The sequence below is a fragment of the Schistocerca gregaria genome, chromosome 1 (genome assembly GCF_023897955.1).
Source record: "Schistocerca gregaria isolate iqSchGreg1 chromosome 1, iqSchGreg1.2, whole genome shotgun sequence".
NCBI lineage: Eukaryota > Metazoa > Arthropoda > Insecta > Orthoptera > Acrididae > Schistocerca > Schistocerca gregaria.
The window spans coordinates 677626845-677643685 of NC_064920.1; the positions used below are offsets into that span (position 1 = coordinate 677626845).

The following is a 16841-nucleotide window of genomic DNA, read 5'->3' on the forward strand; positions in this document are numbered from 1 at the left end:
AAAAAATGTTCAAATGTGTGTGAAATCTTGTGGGACTTAACTGCTAAGGTCATCAGTCCTTAAGCTTACACACTACTTAACCTACATTATACTAAGGACATACTCACACACCCATGCCCGAGGGAGGACTCGAACCTCCGCCGGGACCAACCGCACAGTCCATGACTACAGCACCTAGACCGCTCAGCTAGGCAAAAGGAGAAAGGTGGTAGTGTCATGTTCCTGATTATCTGGCTACTTACCAATGATTTTGTATAAATTCCAAAACTCAAGGCAGTGTCTGATGCAGTGTGTGCATGTGACACCGTTGACGGTGGTACTTGCGTCGAAAGTGTACTTCGCAAAGCGGAGTAGACTATGTAGCCATCACTATGTTTTACTCTTTATCTCTCTTTCTCTCTTATCAACATACTACGAAAGCATTAATCACAGTCATATACGCCAAACAAATACACATGGACACGAGGAAGGCAATCCTGTTTCCATAGGCGGGCTCTCCCAATCAACACAAGCAAGTGCGCCGTACAACTCTTTCTTCGATCACTGCAGTTAACACTATGATGTTTCATCCCAAACTCTATACGAAGTTATTTTGCAACAACAAATCTTCTGTAAATAACACTGACAGGCGAACCTCTTCTTAAAGTGTAGAAGTTTATCAAATAACACTAGTAGAATTAATAGAAGTGATAAGGTTGCTTATCAAGTTGGGGCAGAAGTATACATACCAAAACATCAGAAGAAGAAGTAGAAAAGTAAATAAAAAGCTCTAGAAGTTACGAGAAGGTGGTTGTTTCTGAAAAGCTTTGAAGCGAAATGTTAATTCTCGACAGAATAGACAGTTAAATTAAAAATTAAAATAATGTTGCGCCGGGATCCGAACTGAATTTTAACGAACCTTTAAAACTAAACAGACAACGGCCTTGGCGCAGTGGTAACACGGGTTCCCGCCAGATCACCGAAATTAAGCGTTGTCGGTCTGGGCTAGCACTTTGATGGGTGACCGTCCGGTCTGCCGAGCGCTGTTGGCAAGCGGGGTGCCCTCAGCCCTTGTTAGGCATACTGAGGAGCTTCTTGATTGGGATGCAGCGGCTCCGGTCTGACAAAACGCATTCCGTGACGTCTGTGGGCCGAGGATGACACTGCGGGCGGTCGGTGCCGTTGGGCGTTCATGGCCTGTTCGGGCGGAGTTTCGTTTAGTTTACAACTAAATATCTAAAACGGCCACCGTATCATCCAATCTCTGTTTCGGGTTGCCTATCTAACGACATCCAGGAGCAACAAAAATTTGATTTCCTATATTTCATACAGTTATTGACCGAATTTAAAATGTTAAAATGTTATCATAATCTATTCACTAATACGTTTCATCTTACCTAGTATTAAAGTTGGAAACTATATACGTGTCTTGAGACAGCACAGCTCACGGAGTACCAAGAAGCAGATTGCATTCAGTGAGGTGACAGAAGTCATGGGATACCTCCTACTATCATGTCCGACCTCCTTCTGCCCGGAATAGTGCAACAGTTCGACGCGGCATGGACTCAACAAGTATTTAACCATGCTGCCTCTATAGCCGTCCATAATTGCGAAGATGTTGCCGGTTGCAGGATTTTGTGCACGAACTGATCTCTCGATTATGTCCCATAAATGTTGGATGGGTGGCCAGATTATTCACTCGAATTGCCCGGACTGTTCTTCAAACCAATCGCGAACAAGTGTGGTCTGGCGACATGCTGCGTTCAAATGCTTCAAAAGGCTCTAAGCACTATGGGATTCAAAATCTGAGGTCATCAGTCCCCCAGACTTCGAACTACTTAAAAGTAACTAACCTAGGGACATCACACACATCCCTTCTCGAGGCAGGATTCGAACCTTCGACCGTAGCAGCCGCGCGGTTCCGAAATGAAGAGTCTAGAACCGCTCGGCCACAACGGCCGACCATGCTGCATTATCATCCATAAAAATTCCATCGTTGTTTGGGAAGATGAAGCCCATGATTGGAGCAGACGACCCAGTCAATTCCACGTAAACACAGTCCACACCATGATGGGGCCAGCACCAGCTTGTACAGTGCCTTGTTGACGACGTGAGTCCCTCGGTTCGTGGAGTCTGCGCCACACTCGAACTCTACAATCAGCTCTTACTAACCAAAATCAGGACTCGCGTCACCAGTCCACAGATTTCTAGTCTTGTAGGGTCCAAGCGACATAGTCACGTGCCCAGGACAGGCGCTGCAGGTGATCTGCTATTACCAAAGGCACTCGTGTCGGTCCTCTGCTCCCATAGCTTGTTAATGTCAAATTTCGCCACGCTGCCCTAAAGGATAGGTTCGTCGTACGTCTCACATTGATTTCTGTGGTTATTCCACGCAGTGTCGCTTGTCTGTTAGATTGACAACTGTGCACAAATGCCGCTGCTGTCAGTCTTTAAGCGAAGGCTGTCGGTCACCGCGTTTGAGAGGTAATGGCTGAAATGTGGTGTTCTCGGCACTCTCTTGACACTATGGATCTCGGAATACTGCATTCCCAAACCATTTGTTTGTCCCATGCGTCAAACTCAAGCTACCATTCCGGGTTCAAAGTCTGTTAATTCCCGTCGTGCAGTCTTAATCATGTCGAAAACCTTTTCACATAATTCACCTGAGTACAAATGACAGTTCCTCCGAAGTGTTGCCCTTTTATACCTTGTTTACGCGACATTACCGCCATCTGTATATGGGCATATCGCTATACCATGACTTTCGTTACCTCAGTGTTATCCACAGTTTCAGAATGCAGGCAATTACTTGGAATAAACTTTACACGTAACTGAAAAGTTTCACAAAAACTTTTGTCGTTGACATTCCCACAAAACGTAAAAAGGAAAAGAGTTCACCTCTTCCTACAATTTCGCTGTTCATGCAGGCACGACGTTTTAATTGTTTAATTCTTTACTACTGACGTTATTCCCAAGACATTTTTCAGACAGTATTCACATATACCACTGAAGGTACCTGCAAATCTATGTCATTGTACAACTTATAGTTCAGGAGATATGACCTCATAAACATTAAGATCCATGAGAAACTAGTTTTTCTTAAAACGAAGCCCAGATTGCCCAGACACACCAATCTAGCGTTTGATAATAAGAGCCCTTTCAGCAAAGCTTGGACGTAATTAGGTTTTTGCATCTTCAGTTAGAAACGCTTTACAAGCTTAACATCAAATATTTAACACATTAACTGATTTGTAAACTCAACAGGCTATGAACCTTTTTTTTTATACATGGCAGTTCGATTCGTTAAGAGTCAATTTTAATTTCGCCGTTCTGTCTTTTGTACAGGCTTTTTATACGCGTCTGAGCCGACACACGTTTTAGAAATTCCACTTCGGCGACGGCATCAAAAGTATCTGTACCGTAAGATGAAGTTTATATATATATATATATATATATATATATATATATATATATATATATATGTGTGTGTGTGTGTGTGTGTGTGTGTGTGTGTGTGTGTGTGTGTGTGTGTGTGTGTGTGTGTTGTATGTGCGTGCTTGCGTATCGTAAATTAAAGGTCAAGTACATTTCTCCCGTCTCTTATCTGTTAGGTTTGGTTGTATACCTCTGAGGCGCAAATAGGAAACATCTGTACATTCGTGCAGAAGATGCGTGATATACACTGTAATTGGACAGTTTGAAATATTTTACATAGTACTATTAAGACTAGTTTAGCTCATTTTTCTGGTAGAATGAGATAAGGCAGAATGCGTAACTGAAACATCAACTGTCCGCCAGTGATCACTTTTGGACGCTTTTTCCTTAGAACTTTTTCATAAAACTTTGCAGTTAATTACGTTTGCACAATATTTATAATTAGAGCAGGGATCGATTAGGGCACCTGCTCCTCTTAAGGTGAATGGAGGAAGGTTAGGGTGTAAGGTCCCGTCGACGGCGAGGTCACTAGAGATGGAGGAGAAGCTCGGACATGGCAAGGATGAGAAAGTGTCCTTCTCTAGGCTATTGCCTCGACCGTTTAGAGAAGCCATGGAAGACCTAAATCAAAAAAGCAGGATGGGGATTTAATCCCCGCTCTTACAGAATGTGAGTACCGTGTACTAACCCTTGCCCCACCTTCCGAGATGGTGCGTATATGTGGAAAGTTTCATATCGAGATTGTCAGATGGCTTTATTTTGATAGTTTTTACACAAATTATACATGATTGCACAGAGGATCTAGTTCTTTCTCTGCATACGTACACCTGTAATAGTCTAACAATATACCCAAAACGTACAGCAATTTTCTTGTCGCACAGAACATGCAGCATAATCACACACGCGCTAGTATATGTTGTAAAGAAACCGAAGGTGACATAATTTTACCATAACTTCAGCTTTATGAGAACTGGAACAACATTAAACATTTTTTCCCAAATAACTATCGGTTCGTATACATGGCAAAATTTATTTTTGCTACTGTTTTTCGATAAAAAATGACAGGATATGGAATTGTGACAGACTGCAAAAGGAACTTAACGCAACGTTTAGTTATAAAAAAAGCTGTAATCATAAGAGAACAAAGACAAGGAAATAGGACAGAGCGTCGGCGCAGGCGACTGAAGTTGCTCCCAGGATTCTCGACCTGTGTAACGTAACGCAAAGCAACACAACGCAACGCAACGCGACGCCTCTCATGGCTGACACTGACCGCCTGACAGAGATCGTAAAATTCGGAGTGTAAGCGCTTCCTCTCCCTTACGAGCAAGAACACACGCTGTTATGTCAGAGGAAACCGACAACCACATCTCCTTCACCTTGTCATAACTGTGCTGACTCTATTCAGGCTCGACGCAACAAATTTACTTTACTAGCCTGCCCAATACAAGTGTGCCACTTTCTCTTCACCGTAAAGAATTCACATAAGAGCAAAAAGCGTAATTCATATTAATCAGTGCATTTTATCTAGTATACAGCCCAAAAGTTGAGCACAATCGTGAAATGAGAGTATACTTCCTGAGCAGAGTGCCGTAAAAATTACATAACAGAGTGCAGCTTAACAAATATACATTTAGTAAATTGGTGTGTGGAAAAAGAAATTGCAGAAGTTCTCAAATCGAACACACGCTCTTAAAAAATAATAAAACCGGTGAATCTCTTTCACAACGAAAAATCATTTTTAGACACCCACTAATGCCTACAACTATTACTTCTCATTTTATTTCTGTACTATTGTACAGTATTTTACCAGTTTTGCGTGGAATTCGTGAAGCGCTTTACAGCTCGTCAGTGTTCTTATGGTGACACACGACAAACGTAGACGATGTACAGTTGACTGTGAAAGTACCTTAATCCTAAGACGTTGTGATTTTAATATTTCGATGTAAAATATTAGTACATTGTGTTATTGCAACTGAAAGATTAAACCCAATAATTGAAGTTACTCGCTATTACTAGACAGATACCGAAAACCTGTTATACATGTATGTAGTGCACCTTTAGCATACATTATTTGTAATAACAAGTTCCACTAAATTGGAAATATTTTCCATGGCAGGTATTGTATGATCAAAGAGCTAAGAAATGCATCCAATAAGTTATTACTTGTAGCGTAGCTTATGTTCTACTGAAGATGTAATATTGTTTTATATATAAAAAAACATTTAACTCGAAAATGGACTAAGACTGAAATGGTACAGAAGACCCACAATAAAATAAAGATTAACAGTTGCAGGATTCGTCAAAATATTCATAGCAATAGAAGACCAACGATAAAACTCTTTTTTTTTAAAAAAAAAAAAGAACATTTAAAGGCTCCGGCAAGCGGCAGTGAGGAAGACAAGTGAGGAGAGGAAATTTTGATTTCCGATACGACAGTGTGCTCCAGCGGACACTGGTGAGTTACAGTGTCAGTGCAAACAGGGATCAGCATACACTGTTTCGAAACCTCTCATGGACAGTGAATTTCTTTGAATATATGGAGAAACTAAAAATTATTCAGTTGCCATAAAAGACGTTTGTCGTGTAGCAATATCACAGCTTTTCTTTGAGATCCGCGACGTTTTCTCTCACTGCGGTCTACACTTCGTGAGCAGCATGTCTGAGTAGTAGCCACTGCTTATTATACACTACCATTCGAAATAACAGTAGAAAAAATATTTCGCTTCGTTATTGTTAGTAAAAATGGATTTCTACCATTATATGCTAAAATAGTGAGATGATTACGGAGATATCAGAATTTTAATGGCAGTAGATGTAGAAAAAGTGAACTAAAAGTAGAAACAGGAGTAGCGGAATCCTTATCATTTATAACGCAGCACAAAGAGCTGGTTGTAAACCATAGGACACGTCATTATAAGACTAACGAGCTACGTTTCAGTAACACAGCGTTACATTTCGCGAGTATCATCGCTGAAAAGTGAACAATAGTGATTTGGGCTTCACAGACCATATGCATGGATTTACACTTGCATAGCGACGCGCAACATTATATAACATCTCATTATCTTCGCAGGAGAAACAATATCTGATCCACGTCAACGCTGGTGGAGGGAATTAATACAGCAGTAACATTACTTATCCTAGAAAAATTACACCAGTGCGAATCATACCAAGACTACAGTTTTCTGCTTTCTAAATCGTGGTCACCACAAAAAGAAAGGAAGGAATATTAGAATATTAATTTCCTTGAACGACGGAGTCATACGAAAGAAAGTGGGCTGGAGAAGAAGTAAGGCAGGAAATCGCCAGTCTCCTATGTCAAACAAACAATTCTGGCGTTTGCCTTAAGTGATTTAGAGAAAAAACGGAAAACCTAAATATGGATGTCCTCCCGAATATCAGTCCAGTGACGTATCATTGCTCCACCTCCCTCGGTACTTATAATAAAATGAAGAGCCAAAGAAACTGCTACACCTTTCTAATATCGTGTAGGGCCCCCGGGAACTCGCAGAACTGCACAACACGATGTGGCATGGTCTAGACTAAGTCTGAAGTAATGTTGGAAGGAACTGATTCCATGAATCCGGCAGGGCTGTCCATAAATCCGTAATAGTGGGTGGAGATCTCTACTGAACAGCACGTTGCAAGGCATCCCAAATATGCTCAATAATGTTCATGCTCGGGGAGTTTGATGGCCAGCGAAAGTGTTTAAACTCAGAAGAATGTTCCTGGAGCAACTCTGTAGAAATTCTGGACGTGTGGGGTGTTGCATTGTCCTGCGGGAATTGGCCAAGTCCGTCGGGATGCACGATGGGCATGAATGGATGCAGGTGATCAGACAGGAAGCTTACCTGCGTCTCCTAACAGCAGGTTCGTATCTAGACGTATCAGGGGTCCAATATCACTTCAATTGCACACACCATTACAGAGCGTCCACCAACTTGAAGAGTCCCCTGCTGACATGCAGGGTCCATGTATTCATGAGGTTGTCTACATACCAGCGCACGTCTATTCGTTCAATGTAATTTTAAACGAGACTCATCCGACCAGGCAACATATTTCCAGTCATCGACAGTCCAAAGACGGTGTTCATGGGCCAGACGAGATGTAAAGCCTTGTTTCATGCAGTGATCAAGCGTACACGAGTGGACCTTCGGCTCCGAAAGCCCATATCGATGACGTTTTGTTTAATGCTTCGCAAGCTGACATTTGTTGATGGCCCAGCATTGAAATCTGTGGCAATTTGGGGAAGGGTTGCACGTCTATCACGTTGAACTATTCTCTTCAGTCGTCGTTTGGTGCCGTTCTTGTAGGATATTTTTCCGGCCGCAGTGATGACGGAGATTTGATCTTTTACCGGTATCCTGATATTCACACTGCACTGGTGAAATGGTCGTACAGGAAAATCACCACTTCATTGCTACCACGGAGATGGTGTGTCCCTTCCCTCCTGGGCCAACTATAACACCACGTTCAGACTCACTTAAATCTTGATAATATGTGATTGTAGCACCAGTAACCGATCTAAAAATGCACCATACACTTGTTGTCTTATATAGGCGTGCCGTATTCTGCCTGTTTACATATCTCTGTATTTGAAAACGCTTGCCTATATCTCTTTCTTTCACACTTCAGAGTATATCGCATAAAATCAGCGGAAGCAATCACTCGTGAGCTTCAAAGTACTGTCAGCAGTGCAGCTAGAACAATGGGTGTGCGTAATGAGCTAAAAAATGTGGGGTAGAATGGTCAAGCAGCGTCTCTAAGCCACACATTACTGTAGTCTCTGCTAAGCGACGCTGGAGGTGATGTGAAAAGCGACGCCACTGGACAGTGGGTGACTGAAAACGAGTGATATGGAGCGATGAACGAATCTACACGCTGTGTAAATCCTTTGGAAGGGTTTGGGTTTGGCGAATGTTTGGAGAACATTGCCTGCCATTGTGTGCAGTGCCAACATCGAAGTACGGAGGAAGTAATGTTTTTACGTGGTTAGAACGTGGCCTCCTATCGCAAGTAATAAAACGCTAAATCGGAAGACATGAACATATTTCACAGCGTTATGTACTGCGCGCTGTAGAGTAACAGCTCGCCGCGAGGGATTAGCCGAGCGGTCTTAGGCGCTGCAGTCATGGACTGTGCGGCTGGCCCCGGCGGAGGTTCGAGTCCTTCCTCGGTCATGGATGTGTGTGATTGTCCTTAGGATACGTTAGGTTAAGTAGTGTGTAAGCTTAGGGACTGATGACCTTAGCAGTTAAGTCCTATAAGATTTCACACACATTTGAACATTTGAGTTTCAGCTCGGAGATGATGATTGTTCGTAGCAGCATACTATGCATCCTGTCATAAGGCATCACCTCTGAGCCAATAGTTTGCGGAAATAACATTCCTGAAATGGGCTGCCCTCTGAGTCTCAACCTGAGACTAATGGAAAGCCTTTGAAATGAATTAGGAAGTTGATCTCGCCCCAGACGCCAGCTTCCGACATCTCTACTTTCTCGAGTTTCTGATCTTGAGGAATGTTCGGCTACCATTTCTTCACAGACTTTCAGACACCTCGCTGAAAGTGTCTTCAGCAAAATCTAAGCGGCGAGGGTGGACACATCCTATATTAAATTCCACTAATAGGTGCCCTGCTACTTTTAATCAGATAGTGTATATTCCAATTGGGGAAAGACGTGAAAAGAAGCAATCTCGGCTTTTACAGTAAGTGGTTTAGGTGAACGACGGAAAACCTGACTATGGTTGTTCTCTCTAATGCGAAACCAGTGACTCACCATTGCTCCACCTCGCTCGGTGATTCAGATATGTAAGTAGGAGACAATAGCGTGAGTGGCAAGTGAAGATTATCGATTTCGTGCATTGCAAGTTTTGGTTGTATCATCTCTCAACGGCGTTTGGTGAGGCCATACATAATGAATGGTAGATGTTCTCTTTCAATATTCACTGTTCCTTAAATTATGGTGCTTCCCATGCATCGTGCGCAGGCAAACGTTACAAGAGACTGGGTTCCATTCAGGACCTGCTGCACGGATAATACGTGTTGCTATCGGCTGTGAGCGAACGGGAGCGTTCCGAGTACTTCGGAAGGTCCTCCGTGAGGAAGGGGCGGCGCTCCGGCCTTGGCGTCCGTCCCACGCGAGCAAGGTCGCCGACAGCCATTTGCAGACAGTCCGGAGCTCGGCACTGACTTAACACCTTGCCTCAGCCGTACTCCGCACTGCGCTCATCATATTCTGCGCATAAGGCTGCTATTTTAATATTTTTCCATCGCTCTAATTACATGCGTGTCTAACAAATCTGTCCTGTTTATGTATTTGCAGAAGTCGTTGTGGAGTGTACGGGAGTTGGTGATTCATGCAATTAACAGCCGCTTTCTTAACTGTTTCATTCGTGAATGGAATGACTGAAAATTTACACACTTTAGGCCTTTATATATACTTTCATCTCTTTTGTCCTGTTCTTATGATCTATAGATGAGACATGGTACATATTAGCTTGTCTGTCCGTAGCAGAGACCAGTAGGGTTTTATAAAAGAAAAATAATCTTTCTCCTAAAACTCCGCTCGCAAGATCATTTAGCACCTACGGCAATACACTGGTGGACAGAAGAAAAAAATAAAAATTAAAAACGACATGAAGCTATGGTCGCACAAGCATTCATTTTCACATACACGTTAAGCCGTCTTTACGCTGAATTATATTCATCTTACTTCCTTCGGCAGTTTGCGTTACTAAACAGTAGAATTATTTTGCACAGCCTTCCCCAACTACAGTACGGAACAACGATAGTGAATAGAACCGGTCATAGTAGTATAAGATATTATCTAGGGCCTTCGAGTTCTTCGCTGTTTCCATCCGTTTTCGCAACTGCTCGATTCAGATGGCTCCAGACGTCGTTCTGTCCTGTCTTATCTTAATCTGTGTGGAACAGCTGTGGTGACAGGGCTGGCGCGGGGTGTTGTACACACGGACGCTGCTGGAAAAGCATATCTAGGTGCAGTTGTACAAAAGATGCTTACACAGCTCGCGCCCTGAAAATCAGCAGCCTTCCCTAAACTCTTGAGGTCTCAGAACTCATGAATATCGCTACTATTTGTTCATGGTCTGACAGCAAATTGCTGAAACGCGTGTTGACTTCTTAATGGCTTTCTAGAAAATTCGATCCAAAGCTCGCTTTGGGTGCTGTTTAAAACCTTGGCACCGAGAGGAAACAGCCTGCAGACGATAGTGGTACTACCTCTTACGGCTACCCTGTGTATAATGCAGCAGTTCTGGAAGGACATTTCTGGGACTTTAACTTCTGAGCCACTGGCGTCTCCTAATAGTCAACTTTAGCTTGCACATGAACTTCACCCAGCACATGATAACCATGAAGTTCCTTACGGAAATCGTCATCTCGACGATAATTAACATTTTTTTTAAACACAGCTGGGTATCCATTTGTAAAAATCAGCGAACATTCTTTGTACCTAGGTATCATCATTATTTAATCATCTCTCGGTCACCCTCGCATCACGCATAACAATGATATACAAATTTTTCCCTTGATAACTTACGTTTCTGAATTAATTTTTAGCATCAAGTGCTACATTTTCTTTAGTCTAAGTGATTCTAAAATGCTATTGTTATCCCTTAAGGTTTTAGCATCACAGGCTCTTCCATATTCCTGTCAGCCAAAATATAGATCCTGGAATTTCTGTTAATTACACGAATTGAGCTTGTTGATGCTGTTGTATATTTTCATCGCCTGACAAAAAAAGTGAAGCGCTCAGTAGGGGAGGGTACAACAAAACGAAGCTTCACAGGTTGCAAGGGTAAGTGACGTTACTACAAAATCCAGTGAGATTTACAAAGAACTTGGCAGTATTAGCCCACTTATCAGCATGGCGTCTCACCTCTGTCTGGCGTGGATGCATGCACTGATACTGCTGCTAAGAGTTTCATAGAACCGTTCTATCCCCTCCTGAGGCAAGCTGGCCTGCAGCTGTTGTAACTGGTCCGTGATGCACTGAGCACCGGCAGCGGAGAGGTGGAGTTGACGCCCCAGCTGACACGATGCAGCCGCCAGATAAGGTGTGCACAAACCTTGAGATTGGACGCAGCTGTGCGAGCACGGCTTGTAATGAATTGAATGGCAGACGTGGCAGCTGGAGCGCGCCTTTGGCAGTGAAGCAGGGATGGGAACGGGCAACGTGGGGCTCGCGCTGAGCTCCCCACCAGCCTTCGATTTCCGGGGCTGGATGTCGGCGATCTTTGAGCCTCCGCTGTTGAATCGTTCTGGAAGTACGAGAGATCTTTGTGACCAGCGCACGCTCGGGGTGCTCTGCTAACACTTTGTCGGAATTTCCTCTGCTCGCTGGCCTTTGAGGGCAATGAATGGACCAGCTAAAATGTTGAATAGATATATATCAATAAAAAATGAACCCATTAGGATAATGAAAAGGCAGTACCACAAATAAGTTATTTTATGTAAAATATTTTGTGAAGAGTATAAACTTCAAAGATTAATAACTTGATGACACATTTGTATTAGAGAATCAAAACAGAATTTTTATAAACATTACCGGTGTTCGACATAGGATTTAACAGCCAACCGGTTGCACATAAATAGCAGATACATTGACGTAGGTTTAGACACCAACTAGGGTGTCTTCAATAGAATGAAATGTTGCTAAATCGTAAAATGACATTGTTAAAAAGCAATAGTCAGAATCTTGAGGAGCTATGCTCAAGTCAAAAGTAAAGTAAAATGTTCTCGCCTTTGCCACGTGTGCCTAGCTGGGAACAGCATGAGACTTACTTTTGACTTGAGCATAGCTGCTCCAAATTCTCACTACTGCTTTTTAGCAAAGCAATTTAACGATTTAGCAACATTTCATTCTGTTGAAGACACCCTAGTTGGTGTCGAAACCTACGTCAATGTATCTGCTATTTATGTGCAAACGGTTGGCTGTTTAATGCCATGTTGAAACTAGTATTACCAGTTTTTGAAATAAAGGCTGTGATGTGCATACCCTGCGGGATAATAATGAATTTTGGCCATAAGATCAATTCATTCGTTTAAAGTAGCGACAGTATTGTAAAATAAACATAGTTAGGGAAGTATGAGTATGCTTATTGTTAATTGTTTATGTCTGTTAACTACAATATAACAAAAAATAACCTTTTCCATGACAGAATTAGAATCTACGATAAAACTAGTGAATGTATTGATGAACTGAAGTCAGCAATGGAAAGCTAAGAAAGTTTGCATGCAAGTTCATGTACAATATACGTGTATAGAGATGCGTTTATAGTTTTCATATGTTCCAGAAGAAATAAAGTATATGTTTTAACTCATGTTACAATGTGAGGATGTAAATACCCTGCGGCCATCTTGACGCAGACAGTCTGATCTTGGTGGCGCTAGGAATCGAATAGTCTGATACTGGCGGTATCACTGATTGTGATGGACTTTGTATCAGTGGCAAGATAATTGTTACGGGAAAGTGAAGAAATTTTCTGATGTGTCTAAACGTTGACTTATAAAATTAAAGCATTATTTTTCGCCAGGGGACGATTCCGAACTTTGAAATTTAACCGCCGACCTTAGCGAGCGATTTATGGGACTTGTATCCAGTTTGCAACTGAGGAATTTTAACTTTTATTTTAAGCGAGTGGGATTTAGAAATGTTGCGACATTTTTCAGTGTGCAAGTTGCTACCTGGGTTTATATAAGTTCTTGCATTGGCGTGATAACATTCAGTGTTGGAGATTGAAAAACTTGTTACTGTGTGAAAAAGAGGAAGTAAATCCCTATTTTTGATAAACTCGAATCCGTGAGTAGCGAACTCTCTTTCTCAAATTCCTGCCTGGAACTTTCCTTTGTGTTTAGTTGACAATTTTAGCCCAAAAGCTACGAGTGACTGATTTCGGCTAGACTTAAATGCAGCCAAATGATGTGTAAAAAAAATCCAACTGCTCGCTGTGGCCCATGGTAGAATGCTACTAAGTGGAACATTGATACATTGATAATCTTCACAGTACTGCTGCGGGCTTTGAGCTAATTTTTTTGACATAAACTTTTAAAAAAGTTTTTTTACTGGGAACCTTTCTGGCCTTGGGAGTACCTCATCATCACTGTGAGAGTTCATAGGAACATGGGCCACTTGTGGACGAGCATTGTCCTGTTGAAAAATGACACCACGATACTGTCGCGTAACGGGTAAAACGCGAGGACACAGGATTTCTGTGCCGTTCCGTTCTGCCGTCAGTTTTCGTAATCGCTACCAGCCGTGACCTGAAGTCATAAACGACGGCTCCCACTCACTATGACGCCAGTAGTAACACCTCTGTGCCTCTCTCAAACATTGCAAGAATGGCACCTCTCCCACAAGTCGCCGATGATGGTCATCCGGATTAGCAAAGAACGGCGTCCCGTCGCCGAACACATTGTGACACCACTGGTCATCAGTCCATGCTTACGGGTCAAAGCAACACGCTAAAACCAGCCGTCTGTGCTGTGGAGTTAACAGCAGCCTGTGCACGGGACGATTATACTGTTGTTCAGCGGCTGCTACTCTGCGACCAATCATGCGCGATGACCCAGAATTTTATAGGTTTTTCTCGGATGGTAGGTGCAGATCTGGAGGGGTTAGGATGTGCTTGGTGAACAATACGGCGATCCTGTCTTGTAATGGTAGGACGTTGTCGACTGGACCCGTGACGACGAGTATGCCTGCCCTCACACTCCCATGCTGTCCAGCAACGGGCATCTGCCACGTATGAAGGCCCCACATGTGTGGATATTGCACGATTAGACAAGCCGGTCATATGGAGACTCACAACGAGGACCCTTTCAAACTATACCAGGTACTGATAACGCTGTCTCACACGAGTACGCAGCATCTCCTTGTCCTTCACAGCGATCACTCAACATCTGACTTTTTCACGTCCGTTATATACTCTACCACTCCTGCCGACGACACTAAAGATGCAGTCTGGTGGCTGTTCTATCTGGCACGGAGAATTTCAGGCTAATCATTTACATAGCCACCAAAGATGTGTACATACCCGAACTTGCACTGACATCGGCCGTGTGTTCCTGACGCCTCAGTTTTTTGTTAGGTAGTGTATACTCCTGTAATGTCGACCAGCGCAGAACGGCACTAGAAACTGCAGACGACTCTTTCAGCTCGTCTAACATTAAATGGATGCTCCATATATGATTTCTCTACTGAACATTTATTTTGCTGTCCCCATGTAAACATAGTGTATCTGTGTCATATCTGTAGGAGAGTTCAATTTTTTAAACAAAATGGCTCCGAGCACTATGGGACTTAACTTCTGAGGTCATCAGTCCCCTAGAACTTAGAACTACTTAAACCTAACTAACCTAAGGACAACACACACATCCATGCCCGAGGCAGGATTCGAACCTGCGACCGTAGCGGTTGCCCGGTTCCAGACTGTAACGCCTAGAACCGCTCGGCGACACCGGCCTGCTCAATTTTCAGTTTGAGCTCGTGCTGCTGGGTGATTAATTACAATCTGCGCTCTCTTCTGGAACGCAGGCACTGTGAAGTCTCAGAGAGAAAACTGATACCTTCAGTGAGTTACAACAAGACGGACGTCCCATGTGGGCTGGATGTGGGGAGGGCTGTACTGCAGCAGGTCAGCGCACCTGACGCGCTCTGTGGAAGACGGTGCCTTCTCCGCCACGGAGCGGGAACAGGGTCGGCGCAGTCTCTGCGAGAAAGGAGTCAGCAGTCTTCATTAAGTCATCATCGCGGGGGAAAGCAAGCTTAGGCGGAGCTAAGCAGCGGGGTCCGTTGAGGGCGGGGAAAAATGTTCCAGAAGCGAACAAAAGAGGCGGCCGATGGGGAAACTGGAGCTGGTTACGCCAAGGTGAACCGGCGCGTCGAGCTAACCTTCCGCTCACCTTCAGTGCCCCACCTGGCGTAGCGGGACCTGCGGGAGCGCAAGGTGTCTCTCACCGTGGCAGACACGGCAGAAACACGATGCTTCCTAAAAGTATCCTAGTGTCTCTCGCTCTCTCTATATTTCCGTACTCGGCTGTCGTTCTCTACATTCAGCTGCAGCTAATACCACAATTGTGATGACTTTTTGCAGACCTTGTGCAGTGTGGGTCCAGGTTGTGAGATTCAGCTGTCGTTCTGTGCGGAATGCGAAAGTTAGTTAGTTTCATGTTACATAGATAATTTTGCACGATAAACAGTAATGATGTGGAACGAAACATTTTACATCCACATCGCAAATTAATTAGTATATATGTCCACACATTGAGCAATTAAATTCTTTTTGATATATGGATGTGAGTTAGTAATACCTATCCATCTCCTTTTACACACTGCAACAGCAGAAATTCATCTACGGAATAAAAGGAATTGTCAAAGAGAAGCTTTTTCAGTTTGTTTCCAAATTTTACCTTTATTTTATGTCACTGGGTAAATGATCTAAAATTTTGGTTGCAGATTTGTCCACCCCTTTTTGTGCTCAAGACAACCTTAACGTGGAGTAATGAATGTCATTTTTCTTTCTAGTACTGTAATTATGTTCATCATTAATCCTTTTGAACAGTAGTGGATTATTTACAACAAACTTTATGAGGGATTAAATATACCGTGAAATAGAAGACAGAACGCCCAGCTCATTAAACAGATGACTACAAGATGATCGAGAATGAGCACCATATCTTATCCTTACAGCACGTTTTTGAGCAATGAAGACTTTATTTCTTGAATATGCGTTACCCTAAAACGTTATTTAATAAGAGGTAATTGAAAGAGAATATGTAAACCATGTCGACTTACATGTTTGTCTCTCGTCGAGACCTGCAATGATTCTATTTGCAAATGTGGGTGAACTAAGTTGGTTTAGGAGTTCCAAAATGTGCTTCTTCCAGCTTAAATTCTCATCAATATGCAGACCTTAGAATTTTGAGGTTTTCATTTTATTTATTATTTCCTCAACATACGTTACACATATGATTGGCGTAGTACTGCAATATGTGCAGAACTGAATAAGAAGGCGAGACAATTAGCAGAAAACCAGCCAATGCCACTTTTAGGAACACTCTTTACCATTCCTTCTTGGAATAATTACAATAGTGGTCTCATCTGCAAAAAGAACTAATTCTTTTTGTTGTATATTAGACGGAAGGGCACAGATAAGCCTGCCGTTGAGCGCCTGTACATCCCAAAAAGCCGGCCCTGGTGGCCGAGCGGCTCTAGACGCTACATCTGGATCCGCGTGACCGCTACGGTCGCAGGTTCGAATCCTGCCACTGGCATCGATGTGTGTGATGTCCTTATTTTAGCTTGGTTTAAGTAATTCTAAGTTCTAGGGGACTGATGACCTCAGAAGTTAAGTCCCATAGTGCTCAGAGCCATTTGAACAATTTTGAACCATCCCAAAAACAA

General features: G+C 43.0%; 1 protein-coding gene across 1 annotated transcript in view; it reads right to left on the reverse strand.

Moving 5' to 3' along the window:
• LOC126363134 (CUB and sushi domain-containing protein 3) overlaps positions 1 to 16841 on the reverse strand; it is a 513579-nt gene that overhangs the window by 451173 nt on the left and 45565 nt on the right. The window lies entirely within an intron of this gene.